Raw genomic sequence first — 9,317 nt, 5'->3', positions numbered from 1 at the left:
CATCTACCCAATCTGTCATTACAAGTCATAAAAGGCACCTTTTAGTGCAGTAAGTGGATTACTAAATATTTTGAAGAATTATAATTATGGGGTTCCATGTTAACCTTTTTGGGAAATATATATCTCATACAAAACTGTACTTATAGAAGTGAATCACTGTAAAGTGTAATATCTCAAAACCATAGAATCGATACATAAAATAATTAAACTTGCATATAAAATCACATGGTTCTCAACTTTAACATATGACTCTCCAAAACTGCACGAGATGCCGTTGCAGAATACAAAGATCTGTGCTGCAAACCCTGACCGCGGCCCTTGTGAAAATAACGAGAGCTGTCTGCACGTTCAGCTGCCGCACACGCGCAACGGTTACAGACCACGTGACTTCAAGGAATTTGACGAGTGACGCCAAAGCCATAGTAACACAATGTTCCGGCAGGAAAGGCTGCATTACATAACAGCACCTGAGGGACCTTTCTGCTACTCTCCTGAAGAAACCAAAACGCTGCTGCTGATGGTGCTTTATTAGCCCAGAGCGGCACTCCACACACAAATCAGGGTTCGCCCTGATTCCGAGTAGAGAAGTGATAAGGCCGTAAATGGCACCTTCCCTTCAAGAAGCGGTAATACGCTGGCCTCCAGGTGGTCTTGTATAATTACCAACGTGAGCACTTCATCTGGTATAGCTGAGAGATGGGCCATCTTTTAAGCTGTTACCAGTAAATTGACGATTTAAAATAACATAACCAGAGTTCCTCATAAGATGGAATACCTCATAAGATAAATTTGTATCAGGAATTCATTAATGTTATCACATTAATTCTGTTTATTGATTCTTATCATTTTATCCAGTCTTATTCAGGCCATCATGTTGCTTAAATTATGCATTTAAATTATATCTAACTTTGATTGCATACATATTTTATATGCACGTAACCAACACATAAATCAGGATGTAACACAGTATAATTACCTTACATTAATTTGCATGCATTTACAATATATATTTTCTGAAAACTTTTGTATATATTTTGTATATTTTCTATTTGTTAATAACACAGTTAATGTATTTTCGCTTATGTCTCTGATACCCACCTTCTCAAAAGAATTAATCTTGATAATACATTGTAAACTATGCATCAATCTAATAATTGCTGTGGGTTGTGGATGACACATGCTAGACTTCAATGCCTCACCTATTTTGTAACAGTCAAATGAGCTTTCATTGTTCAAAGAAATTCAAATTACTTGTTATAAATTACTTGTTCATTGCAGAAGTTGTTTTCCTAAGTTTTGCTGCAATAACTCACTTTGTGGTAATTTTATAAAACAGGTAATTTGAAGTCCATAAGAACTGCTTGGCCAATTGGAACCAAATACGATATGTGGTCACCATGGGCCAATAATATTACAGCAAAAAATCATTATTGTATTATTGTTTCCGTAATTGTACTATAATACAATTCCATCATTGTATTAGAAGTTTTTTTAAATCTTTTTTTTTTTTTTTTGCAATATCTGCAAGAAAAACCATGACAATAAAGTGTGTTCCAGTAGCATATTTCTCTTCCACCTCTCCACAAGTGACAGAAGGTTTATTGTTTGTATTGTATCTTGACATCATAAATGAGTCATGCTGCTAATTACTTTATTGACATCAGAACAGGCTGAACAGCTTTGAGAAATACGAATAAACACTGTGAATGACAAATTAGCCGTGAACATTGTAATGAGGGGGACAAAAGGACTTTTTTTTTTTTACAAGTATTCATCAGCTGTTATTCTATTCAATTAAAAGATGATGATTATATTATTTCAGCACTGTCCATCGTCATTTCTCCTTCTTTTTCACATGTTTCTGGCCCGCAATGTATACTCTCCGAATTAATCATTTTGAATAAAACTTATATATTTTTTATAAATATTTTGAATGAGCTAAATAGAACAAATAAACATCTCTCAACTGCCACAAGCAAGGCTCCATGAGTTGATGCGCTGTTGCGTGTTTACAATTTAATGACTAATTCGGATTAGTCTGGTATCCATTTGTGTCCATTTTAATGACTGCTCAATCGATGGCTTCATGCAGGGGTGTTGTTAGAGTCTTGGCACAGGCAGACTGGAGGTTATGGAGCCACCAAGGACAGGACAATTTTATAATGATTGTTTTTTAATTAAAATTAAAGACGCTGTAATTATTTTTAAATACTGGTGTTTGAAGAGCGATGACTGTGCCTGGTCCAGTCTTTGTGAGTAATGTTAATTGACGGGGTGTAGTTCAGTCACAGGGCAATATGCCATGAGCAATAACAGGACCTGGTGCAACTTCTGTGAACTTATGCGAGGCTTGTAAGGGCAGGGAGGCATGTGGTGGACACAGTGTAAGTGTAATGTTGTAACTTGTCTGATTTTACACCGCAACTGCCCCATTACGTGTATTACCTGTAGCGTTGTGTCTATTGTCCGTTACGTGAAAGAAGCAGCTTAATTTGGTTGATAGCAACATCACCTCTTATTTGCCTGTTGTTGAAATCAAACACACTTTTGCAATCCCAAGTAAAGGAAACTATGACAACTTGTTTTTCAAATAAGATGGTGGTTCATCACCATCACCACCACATTTGAAAACAAAGAACAGATTATTTATAATTTTGAATAAAATATAATTAAGGTGTGCTTAATTCCAAAGCAATTAGCTAATTATGAAGGATAAAACCATTGCTTTCCAAAACAATATTGGTTTTCTTTTTTAACGATGTCGTTTGGAACAAACTATTATGGAATGAACAAAGAGTACACACATGAAGACATTTACAGTTTTGTTAATTTCTGTAAAATATTTCGTGTTCCAGTATGCTTGAAAATATACATTTAAAAACGGCTCACAGTTTTATAGTTATTGTCAAGACATTACTATGAAAGCCTCATAAATAGGTACAGCGGCATACAGTACTAAACTTCAAAGTACTTCCACCAGGTGGCGCAAGAGTTCTGTCATTCCATTGTCATCCTGTTTGACTGGGGCCTGCCTTGATTGGGGGGTATTCCTTAATCACAGCTCTGCACACAGTCTGATTGAGATGGTTACAAACCAGTGCTACTAATACAAATGCATAATACTAATTCCAGTTGCGTGCAAAATCCTAACTAAGAAGGCCCAATTATGTATGACCCCAAGGAACTCCTGGCCACTGTTGGTGCTGGAGCAGTTAGAATTAGTCCTGGATTATAAGAGGTAGAGAGCGAGAGCCAGTGCTGTGGAAAGCCATTTAAACTTTAATTCCAGTGATTTCAAACTGGTTACCAAATTTGTGCATGTAATAATTACATTGTGCAAGTAATAATTGCTAATTCTTGCAAAAAAGTTTTTACATGTTGTTATTGTAATTTTGATATAGAATCTGTGCTGTGTTCAAATGTTAATGAGCTTAATTTAAATACAGATTTCAACTTGTGGTAACATTTGAATAGTGAAATACACCCTAAGAAGAAAACAATTTCCAAAAAAGTGCATAAAATGGTACAAGCGCGTGTCACTGGGTTGGGACCCTGGGTACATAATGTATGCATACCTAGGGTATATAAGGTACATGCAGTATATACAAAAAATTGGAAGGTATATAGGTACACAAAATTGCACCCCTAGCCAGCAATGCATAATTATTTTATACATTTTTTTCTTGTAAATGCTACTTATTAGTACCCAAATAGAACATTATTGTACTTCCAGGGAACATTTGGGAAATTTGTTCTTGAGATAACAAAAATGTACCTCCACTGTACCTTTATTTCTGAGGGAGCAGAATGCCGTAGTGGCTGTTCAGTCCTGTGCGGATATGAGGGACTCTGTTCAGGGTCAGAGGTCAACGTTCCATAGTGTTCTGTGGTCAGATTGGCCTCGAACCCCCGGTAGCACACCTGACACAAAAACGGTTTGCTCTGAAGGAATTATCACTAAATAATGAAGGGATGAGCAGGTGAAAGAACGTGTGGCGAAACTGTCACCGCAGTGCAGAAACACTGTCTGTCTCTGTCAACAGGCTTGCCTCAGTATCCTGCATCTATGTGTGTGCGAGTGAGGGAGTGAGAGCGTGTGTGTGTGTGTGTGCGTGTGTGTGAGTATGTGTGTGTGTTTGTGAGTGTGTGGTGTGTGTGTGTGAGAGAGAGAGAGAGAGAGAGACATGTGTGTCTGTGTGTGATGTGTGTCGCTGAATGTGTATTTAACCTTGTCCAGCGGATGAAAGATGTCTGCTGTTCAGGTTTCTTTTTTTTGTGTGTGACATATCTGACCAAGGCGCATTTACAGTTAAAAAAAAGGAAAAGGACGAGTCTCTCAGTAACATGTTTGAGATGGAAATTTTCCGGGTGAGAAAGGAGCTACTGCTTTTCGGTCCCTGTTATCCCGCTGATGCGTTTAAATAGAAGCTGAGGCAACGCTGTTAAAGGGTAATTGATCTGGTTTCACTTAAGGATCGGGGGCATGTCAGCAGTTCAAGTTCATTTGAGCCAGTCATCAGAATCTGTGGTCTCGCCCTGATTCATAGCACATGTGGCGAGACACATACAGTGCAGGCCAGAAACCCAAACTCCTGATAATTTTGGACCGCACTCAGGAATGCAGTCACCGACAGATCCTTTAATAAATCACAGGTTTTGTAAAAGCTATTATTGTCCACTTCCAATTTTTTATTTGTTTCTCTCTGTTGTTTCTTTCTTTTTTTGAAATTCTAACCATTGCACAATGTTATTAAGCCCTAAAAGACATCTTGTTATTGATGCGTCTGCAAACCTGTAGGCAAGCTCTCTCTTAAGCTCTTCCACTCCCTTTTCATTGTTAAGCGTGGCAATGCGTAATGCTAATATAAAAAGTTGTGCGTTTTCATTAGAGGGAAACAAATATAAACACAGTATTTATGACAGGTAGAACTGTGATTCGGATTGGCAGGAATGGTGGTGAATCATAGTATGGGGCAGACTCAATCCCCTTGTAAAATTCATATACAGCGAAACTCCACCGAAATGCTCAGTGCCAGGGCAGTTATAGGCCTGGCTCACCCACATGCAGCGATGCTAACTGTGAGTGATCACTCCGTATAAACCCGTGACAGGTTGCGCTTCTAATGAATTCTCACAGCGGGCTGTTTTTTCCAGGTAAATATTTATTAGAGGCTCTGCCTGGCATTTTGATCTGATGGTGAGTGAAGCCTGTGCGTGAAACAATTTGCTGGATCGCTTAGTTTCAGGCCAGTTTTTACTCACAAAATGCCTGCAGGGTATTTTAAAATGGCCGGCCTTTTGAAAAGATTTTCTGCATTGGTTCTATTCTGACCCAGAGGAATGACAAGAGTAGGATGGACGGAGAGCTAGCTGCTAGCTAGCTTTTGCTCCCAGCCTACTGGGGCTTGGCACACAATGCAGGTGCTCTAACTTAATAGACCACCCTCCCCAAACTCCCTCCAAACAAGCATAAAAACATAACATAACATCATAATTTAACAGCACATTAAAAGACAGAAATATAAAGTTGCCCTTGTGAACTCACCTGAGGACTGCGGCCTGACGCCAATCATTGAATGCATTTCTTCAAAGGCTCCCTCTTGTGGCCAGTTGCTGCCATTGACCATCACTGCTTCGCGTGTTAACACGTTAACTCGGTTGAAAATTAAGACCAGTGTCAATGGTGATCCAGACATGGAAACATCCACCGCCTACATGGAAAATCTGAAACAGTCATTTCTACAAACGCACTGATGTTCCCAGCCAGATAAAATGTGGGTGAGATGACTAACATCAGAAATCAAAGAAACACACGAACACAGTTAATGGAGTTTATTGGTGAGAAATACATTCTCATCTTCTGAACAAAAATATGTTTTATACCTGTTTTATATCCAATATCATGTGACGATATAGTTGCCATATAGCAAAACGAGGATTTTGAGGGTCCGATATTATCAGATATTACAACATATTTTCAGTTGCCGCCAGTTCTTTTGGATCTAATTGCCTGGTTGCCGCCCTTTGATGAAATGACAGGATTTATGCGGCCGGATAATTCATATCTATGTTGAGCTTTATTATTCAATCTCCAACAGACTTCATATACCTTTTAAATTTTCTGAATGTTTGATGGAGCACAAATAATTAATGATGCGGGAGATATGACGGGGGAAGGGGTAATTACTCGCTGACAGAACTTCATCTCAGGTCATTCATAATTCATGGCGTCATCAGCGCACTGGAAATGAAACACTGCAACGTAAAAAAAAAAAAAAAAAGGAACCAAGAAGAACTTTCACTATATTTTTGCGAGCACCAACTGAAACGTAGGAGGTATGCACAGGTAGTACTGACTGAGTAACAAGCAGTGATTATTGTGTGGATTTGTGATGCCAAGACTCGACACACACCTGGGCTTACATCTCCAGGGCGCAGGTAAAAGTGTGTCAGCTGCCAACGTAAACGCGAGAGAAATCAGCTCGGTGATGCCAGCTCTCTGTATGATGACAAATTATTAGCCTACCCTTTGACATTCACCGCAATATCAGTATATCACTGGCTTAAGCGCAGTAATTTAAAAGAAAACCTGTAAATATCATGGCAATAAAAACCATAAAAAACATATGCTTTTTACTGGTACTGCATAAAAACTGTGAGTGAATTTTCTCGTGAATTTATTGATATGGTTCAGCTCTGTCTAAACAGACAAGTGGAGACGCGAGTCAATTTCACTCAGTGTCCTAAGACTTCGCACAGGCAGGGTTCCTCAGAGCTGGCCAAAGAAAAAGCCTTTCGAAAATAGTTTTTTATCTGTTTCTCTGAGATTAGACTCTTCTGGGAAAGCTTGGCTGTAGCCTTGTCTGTCCTGGAGCTTGAACCGCAGCATTGGCAAAGTACACCTGCCAGATTCAGAAGAGCATTCTTTTATCGTCTGGGTTTCGACTGCACAACGATTGGCTCCGAGGCGAACGCAGGTGCGGGTGTCATAAAACACACTCTGACACTCACTGTTCGGTGCAATATGCCGGTTGCATAACATGAATGAAAAATAGCAGGAAAAGGTTGTTGTCACTGCATTATTAATATCATGATAAACGCACGCTTTAATGTTTAATGAGATGGAAAAGAAGTTCGAGTGGGTTTGACTGTTGAGACGTATATCAATGCGAGGGACAGCGTCTTCCTCCAGCATCTCCCACATCTGTGTTTTTTGGAGTGATTCACGACCTTTGATCTCCTGGCTGTGTCACCGACACGAATATTTTCCTGCTAGCGTTCGTGTCCACGAGTTAACTGGGACCCGCCGCGAGGACTGCAAGCTCCGCACAGCTGTGCATTATTAATTTCACACGGTCAATGAAGCAATCAGTTTGCCAACTGAGTAAACACAAAACAAATGAGCGGTTAAACCGAGGAATTAATGGGTCCTACTGTCTGCAAACCTCAGACAAACAGCACTCTGTAAAAATGGGCTGACCCTGTCATTTCCGGATACATATATTAGGATAGTCATATAACACCACTTGTTTTTGGGGTACAATCATCAATGTAAACAATATCGCCACATGAGTATTTTATCGTTTCCGCAAACATCCGCTTTCTTTCTTTTTCTTTCCAGGACTTTCCCCTCTTTCTATAAACAGGAACTACACCAACAATCTAATGATGCTGAAATAACAGGTGACAAGTCTTAACTTAAGCCATTAGCACAACTTGTTAATTATTCCCTCTTTAAAACAGTATTAAAAAGGACTGTGTGTGTACATGTGCACGCAGGAAACAGGGAACAGGGAACTTCCTGCCTCCTCCTCTCTCTGAAGCCTGGCAGAAATGAACAGAGGACCACCAGGCATGCAAGAGCCAGCTCTCCCGACCTGTCTCCATCCTGCTCATCACTTGAAATAAAGAGCAAGCCAAAGCTTCATTGCGTAAAAGCCACCAAGTGGAACTCTGTCAGGGCCGTGGGAGACTGCGATCTGGCCTTTAATGTTAGAACCCGGGTTTGAAATAGAACCCTTTTAAATGTCACGATGAGATACAGTTTGAGTGCAAGTGCAAGGCAGCCAAAAGCTACAAATGTCATTTGTCTCTTGATCACGCAGACCGGTACTTTAAGCTAAATGGAGACAACCTTGAGACATGCCTTTGACTCGAATCACATTTGCTAATGTTTGTGAACGGACCCATTTTTTTGTTTTTCTTGTTCCACAAACCTAAAGGATTTGCCGACAGCTTTTTCATGCAGTCTGTGACCTGTAAACTTTAAGGTTGTAATTACTTAGAAAACTAGCAATAATAACCAGTGAAATATACTCTTTTAGCTATTTTACTATGCTCTTACTAAACCCTCTTGCTTTCAGTCAATGGAAGTGCAAAGACATGATGCTAAAACACTCAAACTGAAAATTTACATGAGGGAGTGGAATTTAATTTATGAAGGTTGCATTTTTCATGCAATTTTTTTCTGGTACTAGTTTGGATAAGTAAGATTACATTTTATCAAATTAACCCTTTAAGGTGTAAGATCACAAATCTATGATTAGAATGCTCTTAACTGTACATTCTAATGCTGATCACTACTGGTCATTGAAAGCAATGGAGTTTGAGAACACTGACATTCCAAAAACATACTTTCAAAGGGCTAAATCCCTTACAAATATTACTCAGGAAGAACTGAGATCATGGGTTTGGTTACAGGACAGAGGCCAAGGTCAAGTGACCCAGACTTGTTCACACTTGTTCAATTTCCCATAATGATTGGACCTTCTTGATTTCTGCATAATTTCAGAATGCACAGTTGAGCGCTGTTCACTGAAAATAATGAGGTCCCATTTGCTAAACAAGAGATTACCAAATTGTGCATTCCAGAGAATGCATTCTTTACCCTCTTTATCACCTAGACAGGCATAATATACAGTATACACACCCATTCCTCAGATGAGCCATAAACTCAATGTGTAAAAGATGGTGAAATAAACCAGTGAGTCAAACAAATTATCGTTAAAAATTCTACAGATGTTTTCCAAATTAGATGGCAACTGTAAAAATGTATTGTTTTATTGTCTTGACTGGATCTTCTGTATTGTTCACACTCAAAGTATATCTGTTGTGTAAAGAATATTTGCTAAAACCAGGCAAGACGTGTTTATTTTGGTTTTGTTTGGAAATGACAGCAGCGGTCCCAGGGATCACCGAGCTAAAAGATAAGATTCTACTGATGGTGAAAGCCACACAGCCACACCAACTGCCAGCATCCCAAAATACACCAAGGAAGAAGAGCAGAAGTTCAACCCAGTACAACGGTTTCTGAGATA

The 9,317-nt window shown here is 39.3% G+C and overlaps 1 long non-coding RNA gene across 1 annotated transcript in view; it reads right to left on the bottom strand.

The window, feature by feature from the left end:
- Positions 1 to 5,298: 5,298 nt before the first annotated feature.
- Positions 5,299 to 9,317, bottom strand: part of LOC135235361 (uncharacterized) — a 50,635-nt gene continuing 46,616 nt past the window's right edge. The window contains exon 4 of the long non-coding RNA XR_010324363.1: positions 5,299 to 5,711. This is a non-coding gene — a long non-coding RNA (uncharacterized LOC135235361). The remainder of the gene's footprint in view (positions 5,712 to 9,317) is intronic.

This window comes from Anguilla rostrata, chromosome 11, assembly GCF_018555375.3.
Source record: "Anguilla rostrata isolate EN2019 chromosome 11, ASM1855537v3, whole genome shotgun sequence".
NCBI classification, from domain to species: domain Eukaryota; kingdom Metazoa; phylum Chordata; class Actinopteri; order Anguilliformes; family Anguillidae; genus Anguilla; species Anguilla rostrata.
Note: the sequence above shows the minus strand (reverse complement) of the source record. Positions and strands in the feature narration are given on the sequence as shown.